The sequence below is a fragment of the Ambystoma mexicanum genome, chromosome 1p, assembly GCF_040938575.1.
Source record: "Ambystoma mexicanum isolate Mex_15411 chromosome 1p, UKY_AmexF1_1, whole genome shotgun sequence".
Taxonomy (NCBI): Eukaryota; Metazoa; Chordata; class Amphibia; order Caudata; family Ambystomatidae; genus Ambystoma; species Ambystoma mexicanum.
This window is the reverse complement of record NC_090921.1, coordinates 734058625-734074012: the sequence shown is the minus strand read 5'-3', so window position 1 is coordinate 734074012 and position 15388 is coordinate 734058625.

The following is a 15388-nucleotide window of genomic DNA, read 5'->3' as shown; positions in this document are numbered from 1 at the left end:
CCAATTAAGCTGAGGAATTCTATTTGTTTTTGCACACAAATGGGACCGTCATGACAGCAGTGTGCTTGTTTATTTATTTATTGTATTTGTTGACAGCGCCCAGACCCATGAGTATCACAGCGCTGATACCTAAGTAGCAAAAAGAACACAAAATAAGGTACATAAGTATGGTTGTAAATACTGTGGTATAGTCAGGTAGTGGGGATACCCAAAATAAGGTACATTAGCATGACAGTAAGTGCTGTGGAATAGTCATGTAGTGGGGATACCCCAATTTCACGTTAGTCATATCTGTCAAACAACCAAGCTTTTAGCAGTTTTCTGAAGATGAGGTAGGATGGCTGCTCTTGGATGTGGCGAGGTAGGGCGTTCCACAGGGTGGGGGCAATGACGTGAAGCAAGTGCCCCCAGCTAATTTTCTTGAGCATCTGGGGATGGTTAGTGAAGGAGTGGATGAGGACGTAGGCAGGGGAGCTTGGTTCTTTTGGAGATGTGTTGGGTGAGGAAGAACGGTGACGTATTGTGAATGAATCTGTGTGTTATGGAGAGAATCTTGAAATCAATCTGTGCTTTGATTGGCAACCAGTGAGCGTCACGTCTGGCATGAGATATGTGTTCCAAGCGATTGAGGCCCCAGACAGCCCGAAGGGTGTTTTTCTGGATCAGTTGACGTTTGACCAGATTTTTTGAGGAGGTGCCTGCAAGGATGGCATTGCAATAGTCCAGTTTGCTGCCTATAATGGCTTTGGCGAGGGTCAGGCAATTGTCAGTGGATAGGAATTTTCTGCTGAGGTTGCTGAGTCTAGTGGTGTAGGCTGCTGAGGAGGTGAGGGCCTTGAGGTGTTTGTGCATAGATAGTTCTGCATCTAGGTGAATACCCAGTGTTTTCCGTTGGCTTGAGACACTGATGGGGTTTCCGTCAATACAGAAGGATGCAAAAGCGGGGTCTAGCCATTTAAGACAGTATGGGGAGACTACTATGAGGAGTTTGGTGTTGTCATCATTCAGGTAGAGACGTGTGATCCGCCATCCAGTCCTGAATAATGCAATACACTTGAGTGATGTTGGCGGAGTTAGTGGCGTTGTTACCCATAAGAGTTAGCAGAATTTGGGTGTTGTCTGCAAAGTTTGGATAGAGTATCCTGAGGTTGTCGAGGTGGTCAAAGAGGGTCTTAGTGTACATGTTGTACAGGGTGGGTGAAATGCAAGGACCTTCAGGGACACCATATGGTACAGGTATTGGGTCGGCAAGGTTCACTGGCAGAGAAAAGCTTTGATCCAGCTGGTAACTTCTCTAGAGAAGTTACATTTGGTGGCAAGGTGTTGATAGAGAATGTCATGGTCGACAAGATCGAAGGCTGCAGAGAGGTTGAGGGGGATGGCTAGTTGGCCAGCATCACGGATGCCGTCGAGATGGATTTTTAGATCGAGGAGGGCAGCCTCTGTGCTGTGTCCGGGTCTGAAGTGGGATTGGCAGGTGCCCAATAGGTGGTTGAACTCAAGGTATGCTTGGAGTTGGACGTATGCAGAGCGTTATAAAATTTTGAGTAGGTAAGGAACTGTGGTAATGGGGTGGTAGTTGGTAGGGAGGGTGGGATCAAGGGTAGGTTTTTTGATGAGGGGGGTAACCCAGGCTTACACAAAGAACCACATTGAGGTACAAACCTTTGGCGCATTATAGTGGGATTTTAGACACAGTTATGAGAGGAAACCTCTCTTGCAAACAATCTTTGGCAGCTGCTGCATTTGCAATTGAGAAGTCCACAAGTATTCTCATGGGCTCCTCTATGACCCTCTTCGTGGAGCATGCTCTATTTGCCATTTTAGAGAAACCCAAGGGCACATTGACATCCCGAAGAGTTTCAGTTTATGAGGCAATGATTTCTAACCCAGCGATTAAAATGGTAAGATGTAAAAGAGTGAACACTGCCACGTTCATAGCTGAGCCAATAGAAGAAAGTGATCATGTACATGACTGTGCCAATTCATTTGAATCTTATGATGATATACCCAGTGTGAAAGAGAATTCCTAAGTGGGAGGGGAGATTCTCTTTATTGATGGCTCTTCGAAAATTGATCAGACTAGTGGGGAAAGGCATTCAGGCGCTGCAGTAGTAATACACAGATTAAATGGATAATTTGATGTCATAGCAAGTGCAAGGCTACCGTCTCATTTTTCAGCGCAAGCAGCAGAATTACAGGCGCTTATTGTCACATTTGAGAAACATGAAGGGCATGAAGTGACGGTGTACAGTGACTCCGCCTACATGACATAAACCGTACACGCAGGGTTAGCACGTTGAAAAAGGAGGGGCTACCTACGCGCAGACAGCACTCCAGTGCAACATGCATCCTTATTGTAAAGACTCATCAAGGCACTACAACTCCTAATAGCCATAGCGGTCATTAAATGTGCAGCGCACACTAAGCAAACAGATTTTATCTCTTGCAGGAACGAAGCCGCAGATGTAGAGGCCAAAAGGGTTGCATATTCTCCAGAAATTTCAAGTTTTGATATTGAGAGTATTAAAAATAATTGAGTTACAACAATGTTAGTGCAAGAGGGGTTTCATGAATTGTAAATAACCCAATTAATGGAGATTCAAGGAAGTGCAATACAGGAAGAGCAAGAATTATGGAAATTAAGGGGGTGTTCTTTATCCCCCACGGAAGCATTATGGCGACAGGACAGTAATGGAAAACCAGTAACTTTATTGAAAGTCACGCTCGAACAGCTGCATTACCCTGCGCATGTAACTAGAGAGAGTCTTGCTGCTACGATTGCAGAAGACTGGTTCATTCCTAATTTGTTGGAACCCCTTGCACTATTTATGGTGAACTGCATCATGTGTCAAGGGTTTACTGCTGGGCATACACTGAGAACAAATCAGAGGGGTAATACTTTGACAGAATGATCTGTTTCAGCATTTACATATCGACGATGTCGATATGCTGCAGTTATGCAATGGATATAGGTATCCATAAGTGGTAGTGTGTCCCTTCAGCAACGAGTTGGTGGTAGATCTCTCTCTTCGGCCGGAGCCTCCCTCTGGAACAGCCTTCCTGCCTCCCTGAAACTTGAGGAGAAGCATCTCCAGTTCCCGAAGCACCTCAAAACCTTCCTCTTTGCCTCTGCTTTCTCTCCCCCTCTCCCCTGCTAAATTCCTGGATGAAACAGCACTGGTTACCTGGCCACCCTTCTGACTCTCGGGCCCAGGCCCCACCAGTTGCCCACCTGCACTGCCTCCCTGGCAACCCCTGCACTGGGAACTGTTTTCTGTATCCCTACTGTCCCCTTATGTCTGCACTTCCTTGCACTTGCCACCAGTGGCCTTTTATTTATCTTTGTTATCTACTATCCCATGTACTGCATTTTCCCCTCTCCTTGCCCATGCACTTTTTCCCTTTTTCCCCTCCCCATGCACTTGCGCGATATAAATGATACCTGGCCTAGTAGGATCGTTGTTTCTGTCTTCCCATTGAACCCCCTCCCTTGCCTCGTCGCGCCTCAAAACACTTGTGTATAGGCGCATTATAAATGCAATATCATATATAGGTGGATCACGGCAGGTCCGTGTACATACCCTGATGCCACTTGTGCAGTGAATATTTTAGTGCGAGAAGTATTTCCAAGGTGGGGTGTGTGTGAGGTGCTAAAATACGATAATGGGCTGCATTTTGTCAATGAACTATTTCATCAGATGGGCTTCTATTAAACATGTCACCCGCAAGTGAATGAGATATGTGAGAGACTTAATGGTCTCCTCAAAGAACGGATTGCCAAGATTAAATTGACCTTGAATAAGGGATGACTGTATTGCCTACCCCTAGCCTTATATGCCCTTCGGAATCAGCCAGGATCGGATCACCACCTCACCCCACACGTACTAGTGACAGGGCCTCAAATGAGAACGCCCCTTACACCTCCATCTAGGAGCAAGAGTGATGCCCAGAGCATAGCAGAAACTTTAGGTGGTGAGATGCATGATTATTTGATATGTATGACCTCTAGTATTTCTTTCATTTCAGATCAAGTCAAGCGCCAGGGGGGTCGGTCTAAGAACACAGAAGAAGAAAATTCAGCAGCCAATCCAAGCAAACTACCACCACCACCTTAGTTATATGTTGGGGACCTAGTATTAATTAAACATTTTACCAGGAAGTGGCATAAGCCATGCTTCCATGGCCCGCTCTGCGTTGAAGAAGTGTCCCCTTCCGCTATCAAAGTACATGGAAGAAGTTCTTGGCTGCACATGACCAACGTGAAAATCTTTAAGGGCGAGACCTTCCCTCCCACCGTTGCTGATCCAGAAGCAAGACAAGAAGAAGAATTTCAGTGTGTGCAGACTCGATCGATGACCAAGAAGAAGGAAGATAAAGCAACAAGTGATTAAACACGTACTTTATTTGGACTGGAATTCAACGGACACTCCTTATACATTTAGCAGGGAGTGCAAAGACTGGCAGAAGAATTCCAGGGGTTGAAACAAACCTTTAGAATCATATTGCAAAAGTGAATCATTGCATTTATATTATGGCTGACCGTGAGTTCCTGGCTAAAGATTGGAAACGAGAGTAGTATTTAGATTCATTTTGTGGAAAACTATTTGTTTAATTGATAACACACATGGTACCTGCCGATAGTGACGTTTATCGGCTTGTGCTTGCTGTCTTTGTGTTCATACTTCAGTCCTACCCTGCTCTTGTCAGAAGAGACGTTAATAGTCACACTTTCTTACAAGATCCTACAAACAGCCCAGTGATAAGAAGACTCCTTATTGCTATAATTGAACAGATTTTACAGCTGCAAACAAAGAAACTTGATGATTGTATTAGAAATGATTAATGAAGAGAGTGGCACGGTCCTAGAAAATGAACAAGTGCAACAGGTAGTAGGATAGCATGCAAGATGGATTCCCAGATTCTTATGTATAATATACACTTGCATGATGGTTCTCATTGTCTTTCTTCTCCTCATCTTCCACAGTCTCTATCATCTTAGAACTCCCGCTGAAGGAGAAGTCCCCATGGTTCTCCCTAATGTGAAAACTACTTTTGATTTACTCTACGATTACTATGCAGATTTTGGAAGACACAAAAGATATGCAGAGGAAGACAGTGAAGGGATAAATACCTATCTAGATAACACAGTTCACCTGGGGAATAACATGTGGTACCAACACATGAAAAAAGTAGGGGAAAAAATATCTAAGGAGCGTTGCTATGTCTGTTCTCTTATTCCCTATGCCATGAATACAGTATGAACTTTTATTGCATGCACGTTCCTAAATGGCCTTAAGCTCACGTGGTAGCGGTGCACATGGTTTTAAAAGATCCAAACCACTTAGTCTCCAGTATTTCAGACGATCGGGCATCCTCTGCCATTAGCTGGAAGATCGAAGGGCTTCCTGTGGAGAGCAGCTGATACAAATTAACTTGCAAGAAGAACCGAGACAGTAGGCAGGTCCCCCTTTGACAAAATCCCTGCCCTGTTTCCACGGGTGCTCTGCGGATGGAAGGCGAAGTGGTCGGATTGGAGGAGGAGTCGATACCGAAGGCCTCAAGTTGATTAACGCATGGTGAGTAGTCTAAAGGGAATGGCAAATAAGGTGATGGGATTATGATCATTTTTGAGTAACTGGAAATATTATGGAGAGAAGAGGTAGTGCCTAGAAGTCCTGACTCAAGGAAGTTAGACAGAGACATCTCTAATCCCAGCGGGGGTAGAGTGAAATATAAAATGTGTAATCAGGATTCAGGATTACATAAGGTGATGTCTCAAACCCTGTACAGGGTAAAAAAATAAAGGCGAGAGAAAAGAAGTGATCACAGTGTTTATAATGTGTAATGATTTGACTACTCTGAATGATTGTTGAGTAAACTATCAAGGAGCGGTAGAATTGTGGAAAAAAGTTGAGCATCAGTGATAAGTATAGCAAAACGATTGGCGCCAATCAAGAGAATACACACACCTATCAAGAGAATAGATAGGCCATTGAACCAAAAGGATTGAGCAGCGATTGATTGTGCTTGCTCATATTTGTTGTATTTAATGGTAAAAGTGGTGATTTGATTTAAAATAAAAATGTTATTTAACAGTTTGGTAAGTATTGACAGTCGATTAAGACTTTTCATTATGGAGGATACTCCTATCATGCACCTATGCAAGACACTGCCAAAGCATATGCCCAAGCTCAAACAGTATATTGCAGAATGGGTAAAGGGCACGGCTGATAAAATGTTCATGCTGTGGCCACAAGGGGGATCATTGTCAAAAGCGGTATTGCAACACATGACCACATATGTGCATGCTGCATACACAGGAAAGAAATTAGAGAAAAGATTAGCAATTTTAGAGCTCTGGAAAGTGTATCAAGAGAAAAGAGAAGACCTGCCACCTGAGGAGTAGATGCTTAATCAGCATAAAGCGCAAGGCGTTTATCCGTCAGCTCCCCTTACCATACCAGAGGCAAAAAGTGTTGCTACAGAGGAAATAGGAGTGTATCCTTTAAAAGAACTGAGAGCAGGAACGGGGTAATGAACCCCCCTGCTTACATTAGGCACAGTAGTCTGGAGGAGAATAAGAGAAAGGAAGAGATTTATAAGATCATACAAGACAAGGAAGAAAAGACTGGGCAGTTAAATTTGTCAACAGAAATAGACAGGGAGATTAAGAGATGGAAAGGCGAGAAGGACAAGGCTGACGAGGTAGCACTCATACAGAATGAATGGATGGGAGGACAGATATTACTCAAAATAGATGGGAAAAGTATTGAGGAAGTTAGGCAAAGAGAAGATAAGGATGAACAAGAAAGGAAGGATAAGGAACGAGAGACGAGATTAAAAGAGGATGAACAGAAAAGGAAAAGCAGGGAGCGACGAGTTCAGATATTTCTGGACAATCAAGAAAAAATAGAACGGACAGGAGAACAAAGAAAGTACGACAATAGACAGAGAATGATAAAAGAAAGGGACAGAAAGGACAGAAAGAGAGAGGAGGAAAAAACACAAAGACTAAGGGACAAAAGATTGCAGAGAAGAAGGGAGGAAGAGGGAAGAAGTATGGAGAGGAGAAGAACGAAGGCAAGAGGAAGAAAGAATTAGGCGGGATGCAAAAAAGTAAAGGGAAGTAGATGAAGAAATAGAACAAAAAAGGAGACAGCAAGGTCTCGATGCCTGTCTCATTCGTAAACTACAAGTAAGGCCGAGCCCAGAAATACGATGGGACATAATAGAAGAGATTCTTCCAATATAAGATGTGATGCCAGCAGCATCTAGAATAACACTGGAAGAAGAAAGATTTGATGTGGAAAGCATCGGAGAAAGGATGGATAAGGTCTATCAACAGTTAAGACAAGGTAGTAAGTGTGGAACATGAGGTAACAATGATCGTACCTCAAGTCACACTAGTTGGGGACTAGACATGTCAGACAAGCAAGAGTCCGGTATTGGGGCAGAAGGAGGAAGCGCGTGTACCCCTGAATGAAGTCTACAGATGGATAAGGAAGCAAGATGGTCGGATTTGGAACAACCTAAAGATAGAACACTAGATCCCATAGCATATCCTGAGCATCCTCAAGGACGATCACATAGTGAGATGGGAGAGTTGCCAACATATGTAAGTAGGTTAAGGTCATTACCAACGTGGAGACAGACAGGGCCGATCATCTCTGCCACGTATAGATTAATATTGGGATCCGACTATGAGGGGGGTCACACACTTCCCCTTATTGGAGAAAGAAGGAGCGAGACCGCAGTACCACCCATGGCCGCAGATGGACAAGCATAACTTAAAATGCAAGCTCCCGAGTTTGACTTTGGGCAATGGGGTATCCAGTTAATTTGTTAAATACATTTTTTCGAATGACAATAATCTCGAAAACATTTGGCCGATTTCTTTTTTTCGAAAGTGTTATTTTTTAATTTACATGTTTTTTTGGTTTCGTGAGTAAAAAAAAGGATTAAAAAAAAGAGGGGTTAGGGGAGTTAGGGGGGATGCCCGCATTTTGAAAAAAAAAAAGACATTCTAAAAAGAAATTTTCAGGCACTTTTTTCCACATTATGGCATTCGAAAAAATGTCATTCGAAATACTGTAGGTAAACCGGGCAATGGATATACGAATGAGAAGAAATGACAGGAGGAAATAGACTAGTCATAGGGGACATAAAAGGGCTTGTGGCAACCATTCTTGGAGAGAGGACTGATGACATATGGAGGAGAGCGGGATATTCAAGTGTGACTACACAAAACACAGCGCATGATGGAGCGCCGTTTAATAATTGTAGAGCACACATAAAATGAAGGAAGATGAAGACCCTATTGCTTACATTCAGGATATTCAGGAGAAATGGCAGCTTGAAACCCGTGAACCGTGGGAAAAAGACAGTGGCATTATTTTACCACATTTTATGTCAAGGGTTGCCTGAGCCAGTACAGAGGCAGATGAAAAAGCAAGTGGGGATGGAAGCGAAGTCAAGGGCTGAGGTACAACTGACGGTAGTGCACCATTGTCAATTATTACAAGAGAAAAACAAGAAGAAAGATGAGAATAGGAAGATCAAGGAAGCCAAGTTAGTTCAGAAAAACGGGCAATATTTGCCACAGAAGGAACTGTACTGACAAGCGGAGAAGGATTGGGAATGCAGGAAGCAATGGGTGCAGAATAATTTGCGCCCGATGCACCAAGGTGGATATGAGTTTACGCCAAGAGGCAGAGGTATGAGTTATAGAGGAAGAGGAGGCGGATTCCAAAATAATCAAGGTGGGTTTCAAAGTACACAGAATGAGAACTAAAGTGCTCAGGGAGGGTATAACCAAGGAGGGGCTAATAGGAGAGTTCCTCCAGTATGATGGAATTGTGGAATGACAAGACATAATGCGCCCGTATGTGGGAGCCAAGGGAATGTACAAAATGGTCAATTCTCCAGAGGGGGGACAGCTTATCCTCTACCATACAGCACGCAGACTAGAGGGGGCTTTGCCCAAGATCACACATCTTATCAAACACCACAAGTACAGCAGGTACAACAGCAGGGACAAGTACAAATGAGTCTGCCACAAGGGCAGTCGCAACAAGCCCCTATGCAGACACAGCAGTATGCAAACACAGGACAAGTATTGACACTCAGAATAGGAGGGGTCACTGTGATAGGAGGAAATCCTTTCATAGGGATGAGGATGAGTTTGTATCCACAATAGGACCGGTTCACAGGGTGATTTGATGTGTTCAGTACTATCTGTGACACCAGTACCCCAAGAGGAGCCAAGGGTCGTTGTGACCATAGGGGGCAAATCCTTTTCTTTCCTTGTAGACACTGGAGCATAGCTCAGCGGCATCGTGCTCGCCTTGGAAGCAAGATGACACAGAGCAACACAGGTTTGAACCCAGTGTCCACGCTTAGAAACCTCTGGGTATTAAGCGCATTATAAATAACCTATCATATCATATCATATAACTTGTTCGTGTATACAAGAAGGAAGATATCCATTTTCAGTTATTGCCATGAATGCTCAAGGGTTCTCTGGAGCTACGAGTCGAGTTTCTTTTACTGATGAATTACCAGTCTCCACAGCAGAATGTGACATGTCTGTTCCTTTGTTATATTCACGACAGACACCAGTTAATATTTTGGGGAGAAATTTAATGACGAAACTTAACACAATGATTTCATTCACTGATCAGTGAATAGTGTGCTCCACGCCAGGAATACACTATTTAAACGTGGAAAAGTTTATACTGGCATCTACAGGGCAAGTAGCTCTGTGAGGCGTTCCAGTAGACCCAGAGATCTTTCTATATGGAGTAAGCATTTTGTTGACATGGCTACCTGGCCTGATAGGGTCGATTGTGAGGATACCTGATGAATTTTTATTTAGACCACAAATACCTATGGATGAGGAGAATGGACAGACTATTCCTATAGAATTGGAAGCAGCCATAGTACGAAGGGAGATGGCAATGCTCGAAGGGATTGACGATGAGGGTAGGCCATGGAGAACAGTGATAGCTCTTGAGGAAGGGTATAGATTGACTGACATAACTGATGACGATATGTTCAGGCAGGACCAAGCAGATGGCCAAGTGGTGTTCTTCATGAGCATCATATACTGGATAAGAATAGAGAAAAGGGAAGTCCCACAAAGAATGGCGATAATGCAGCAACAACCATGATTTTTTCAGGAAGATTTGGAAAAGGTGCCAAGTGTCCTTTGGACTACAGGCCCACATGACGTAGGTTTATTGAAGGGGGTAGGAGAGGTTCAAATAAAGCTTAATCCAGGGGCTTTTTTACCTCGAGCAAAACAGTACTCCATATCTAGAGGAGCTGATGAAGGTATGTTTCAAGCTATTACAGCGCTAATGAATCAGGGGATTCTGGAGCCATCAGAGCCATTGTGTAATACCGCAGTGTATCCTATCAAAAATCTAAAGGGGGGTTGTGGAGATTTATACAGGATATGGGACCAATTAACCAGATTGTAGATGCTGAGTTTCCTTTAGTTCCAAATCCGGCAACAATATTGTGCAGTATGCCGGTAGAAGCTCGATATTTCACAGTGATCAACTTGAAAAATGCATTTTTCTTGATCCCGTTGCACAAGGACCCACAAGACTTGACTTACTTTACGTTTCGGCAAAAGCGACTGAAACATATGAGGCTGCCCCAAGGGTACTGTGAGTCCCCATTGATCTTTAACAAGGTCCTACAGATGGACCTAGGTAATATTGACTTTTGACATATTCCAGCTACCATGCGCAGGCATTGAAAGATAATCTTCAGTTCGGTCAATTTCTCCGACACAGAAGAATTTGCACACAGATATCAGATTATGAAGAACAAGGAAAAGATCTGAAGAAACAACTGGCCAATAGAGGCTATCCAAAGAGGATCATTGACTCCACGTATAGGAGAGCTCGAAACATTCCAAGAAGCATTACTCTTCAACAACACCCAAAATCACGTATGCAAGACAATATTATGGCAGTTATGAGCTATTCTCCCATGCTGAATAAGCTTAAAAAGGAAATAAAGAATCTATGGCCGATTCTCAATACCGGACAACATCACCTGGATGAGCCAAAATTCGCCATTAAAAGGAGGACCAATATCCGGGACTGTTAAAGATGGCGTCACTTGGGCGTACCTGTTCGTCCAGTAGTCAGCCTTGTAGATGATGCCAGAGTGCCAGAAGTTCTGTGGTGATGTGATGTATGACGCAAGGAACCAGCCCAACTCCTGTCCAAATGGGTACTGGACTGGAGGTGAACCAGCTCCCAACGCCACGGGTTCGCTCACCCCTGATTATCGTGGCGTCAGGGCAGTGCAAGCACTAGCAGGGGGAGCCTGATAGTCTTTGGCTTGAAGTTCTCTGAAGACAACTGGATCAAGAGGAAGATGCAAGCCGAATCCAGTGGCAGGAATCCAGGAAATAGCTGACAGCAAGGGAAGGCAGGCAAGAGGCAAGGTAAACCAGGGAGGACCAAGGAAACCGAAAGTAATCAGAGAACAACAGAGAAGGGGGAACCACCCCAGGCAGGAAGGAGGGAGCCAAGAGCAAGGAAACAGGGAGACCCCCTACCCGGGCAGGGAAGGACAGATCCCAGGACCAGGGGAAGGAACAGGGAACAGGCAACACAGAGCAGGAATCAGGACAATGGCAAGAACAAGGACCGAATACCAACGATCCGGATCAAACCACGTTGAGACACGATTTGACCGAACCGCCGGGCTCCTTAAGTAGGGCCTCCCACACCTGGGAGGCTTGGAACGCAAGCCGTGCTGTTTCCCAGGTGCTGGGAGGCCCAAAGCGAGGCTTGGACTGCTGACCCGCCAGAGCCGAGGGCATTGTACACCGAGCATGCGTGGAAAGCGGGAAGCGGTCGGCCGTGCATATACGCGGAACGGCACACCCCGGGAACCCGGAAGCGCCTGGAACCCGGAGTGGCCGACCGCACACACGCTTGACCACGCGTCCCGAAGAGCCGGGAGTAACCGATGCCCAAGACCGCCCCGTACCTCCCAGGCAAAAGCGTGGGTAAACTCTCCAAGGCGTGGCACGCCACATCAGGTAAGTGGGCTGGAACGAGCCCGGGTTAGACAGTGTGACAGGGACAAACTAGTGAAAACATTCAGAGAAGAAAGAGACAAATGCCCTTCAACTATCTGGCAAAGCACTGCCCCTACAGGACACTCGCCATGCGGATCCTGTTCTGTGTGCTCACAAACGGAGCGCACAAAAGAAATCGATCTTGGACTTCGAACACCTTGGATACAATGCCAACTTACTAATTGCAATACTGCAGGAGTCATTTACTTGATAAAATGCCCCTGTAATTTGAAATATGTAGGCATGACCATAAGACCTATCAAGAAAAGGATGATTGAACATCGGTCCTGCCTGAGGACAAAAAAACTGACAGCACCCATGGTAAATAATTTCATTATGTAAGGACATAGCCCAGAAGAATTCAAATGGACGATATTCAAGAAAATTAATATCCCTAAACGGAGTGGCAATTATCATAACATCCTTTTCAGGAGAGAACAAACTTGGATATTCAGGCTCAACACACACAGGAGAGGGATGAATGAATTAATCCAATGGAACGAACTAGCTTCTTCTTCCGACTTAATGTTATGACAGTAGTGGATATGCCCACTCCCCAATATACACCAGCAAGTATGAATATAAGAACTAGGGGAGTACTGAACATTTGGAACAACCCCTGTCTTTATATATATGCCTTTACATACATGTTCTAGATATAGGCTGTATACACATGATATTGTTTTGTTAAGTGATGATGTAAATAATAGCAGCAACCATATAATGTATTTACTACAGTAATGTTGTACCATCAAAGTGATTTGGAAAAATGAGCTCTACAATTAGGCATTACTTACAAAAGGTGGTTTGGATTACTCAGTGTGTAACATGCTTGCTCCTTTAAAATTGCATATGACACGCTCTGTTTAATAACAGTGTTACATTGAAGTTGTGAGGGATAGCCACTCCCCCTGTGGGTTTGCCAACATTTACCATTTACCATTACGATTACCATTTTTGGGTTCCAAGTTGCTCTGTCACTGTTCTAGATATAGGCTGTATACACATGATATTGCCTTTTTTAGTGATGATGTAAATAATAGCAGCAACCATATAATGTATTTACTATAGCAGTGTTGTACCATCAAAGTGATTTGGAAAAATTAGCTTTATAATCCGGCATTACTGACAAAGAGGGTTTGGAATATTCAGCGTGTAACATGTTTGCTCCTTAAAAATCGCATAGGACACATTCTGTTTAATAACAGTGTTACATCGAAGTTGTGAGGCATAGCCACTCCTCCTGTGGGTTTGTCAACATTTACCATTTACCATTACGATTACCATTGTGGGTTCCAAGTTGCTCTGCCACTGGTAGGACTTTTTTGTCAAAAAATCTTGCGTTGCGGAATGACAGAAGGTTGTTTCCTTCAAACTACTCGTATTTATTTACACAACGAGTAAGGCATATGTAGCCCTCATGCCTGACCTAAGATGGCTGACCAGGTGACCAATGCTAAGATGTCTAAATAACCATAGAGTTTAGCCGCCCGTGATTTTCCGACGTACTTTTTCAATGTCCTCACACATTTGTAGGCAGTGCAGAAGCCTAGCAGCAGCAGCATTTCATGGCTTCCATTCATCACCCGGATGCATTTCCCTTTTTTTATCAGCATTTCGTTTAGAACGTTGGGTAAGATTTCCATTTTAGATGTCCCAATTCTTACAGTGGACACGTTCGAATTTGGACATGGCTAGCGCCTACCAAAGAGGCTTTTTACTGACTCTGCTTTTGCCTATATGTGCTTGTTTTTCTATGTCTCAGAGTCCGCGCCATAGCTGATAGGTTGGCATTTACCATTTACAGCGCCATGGGGCGCCCATAAATACACCTGATAGCCGGTAAGTCCATCCGGCATTTACATAGGATAATCATGTCACACTGGTGTCTTCAATAATGCGCTCTGTGACATGTTAGGCACCTGTTGATTTTTCCTTGATTTTTCCTTCGTGTTTTTGCTTCTTTGTTTTTCTGATTTGCATATAGTAATAGGAGCTGTCAGCCCTTCAAGTTCTTTTAGACTTTGGGATGAGTGGCCTAATCAATATAGTGCGGTAAGCCATCCACGCACGAGACATTTCTCAATGGGCTATAAGGTTTCCCATACAGTACACAATTGCCGGTGGGGAAGAAAGCAAGTGGAGCAGTCCTGGGCATGATTCCTTTCTTTTCCATCCCTCCCCTTCCTCTCCTCCTTCCCTTTGTTTTGTGTGATTAAAGGCGTATACTGGGACATAAATAATTTGTTCCAATTAGTTTTATAGCCTTATGATATGATTAGATACACTCATTTAAGTAATATATGTATAGCAGGAAAAACAAGTATGAGATAGGAAGGGGCCCATTAGTGACCCACCTTTCTTTTCTGTTTTCTCTTTCCCCCTTTTTCTATAGGAATAAGAAAACACATGCATGGGAGCAAGATAGCTATCCCATACAGGGAGTTAAGACCCTATATGAATAAAGTTCTGATGAAGATGACCAGAGCAAGATATGGTTATGAAACCAGTCGACCTTGATATAGCGTGAGCTGGTCTCATGTGTTTTTTAGATCTCATGCGTTTGCATAGACTGTATTAGAAACCAGGCTTTACATAGACCTTTGTCTGTACATTTTTAGATGTTGTAAAAGGACCCTCAAGCTAAGGTGCCTTTAAATGAATGTATTGTGTGTTATCAGTACAAGTTGTTAGACTTTTCTAGTGGATGGCACTACATTGGCCATTAAATCCACATACACTGTCGTGCAGATATAGCTCTAGAAAACTCTAAGTACCTGGCACTATCTAATGCAAAATGCCTTGTTTTGTAGCTCCTGTTTAAACACTTGGGACTGATTTTTAACTGTTGTAAGAGAACAAATAGTTTATTTTCCGATGTTGTGATAGACCCACAGAGATACAGAATTTCTTACTGCTATATGCGAATGATGGAATGATTTTACATATAAAATATGTTATGAAAATCTATTCTTCTATAGACCGTGATTGTGTGTGATTATGAATCTTTCATTCTCGGTAGGAATGTAATCTAGACCTTGTTAGAGGTCAAACTAGTAATACCCTTAGTGTTGTAATATATATATATATATATGCCAGTTGATTTTGTATGAAGGAAAGAAAGTGCCACCTGAGAGAGCTTAGGCAATTATGAAAACCGCAAAACCAAACACAGTGAGACAGATGCAACAGTTTCTGGGTTTATGCAACTATGTTAGAGCCTGGGTGTTTGATTATAGTACATACACAAGGGCACTTCTGCAAGCATTAAAGAAGACA